The sequence below is a fragment of the Myotis brandtii genome, unplaced genomic scaffold (assembly GCF_000412655.1).
Source record: "Myotis brandtii unplaced genomic scaffold, ASM41265v1 scaffold986, whole genome shotgun sequence".
Lineage (NCBI taxonomy): Eukaryota > Metazoa > Chordata > Mammalia > Chiroptera > Vespertilionidae > Myotis > Myotis brandtii.
In genome coordinates this window covers 2,353,144-2,353,347 of record NW_005372102.1, presented here as the reverse complement: position 1 = coordinate 2,353,347, position 204 = coordinate 2,353,144, and the positions used below count along the sequence as shown (strand labels likewise).

The window sequence follows — 204 nt, the reverse complement described above, 5'->3', positions numbered from 1 at the left end:
CGCGGAGGCCGACCCCGGAGAGGAGAGCCGGCGGCTGGAGGCCGGGGAGGAAGACCCTGGAAAGGAGGCCCGGGGCGGCCCTCCGTGTCCACCATCAGTTACGTCCTCCCCACAGTCCAAGCGCCTTCCCCCGGCCGGACTCTGACCAGGGGCTGACCGTCCAGGGGGGACCTCCCCCAGCAACTGCGGGGCTGTGGCCCGACT

General features: G+C 73.0%; 1 protein-coding gene across 1 annotated transcript in view; it reads left to right on the top strand.

Annotated features, from left to right (window-relative positions):
* WHSC1 (Wolf-Hirschhorn syndrome candidate 1) overlaps nt 1-204 on the top strand; it is a gene marked incomplete at its 3' end in the record, with an annotated part of 63,660 nt that overhangs the window by 10,131 nt on the left and 53,325 nt on the right. The gene's annotated exons all lie outside the window — the stretch shown is intronic.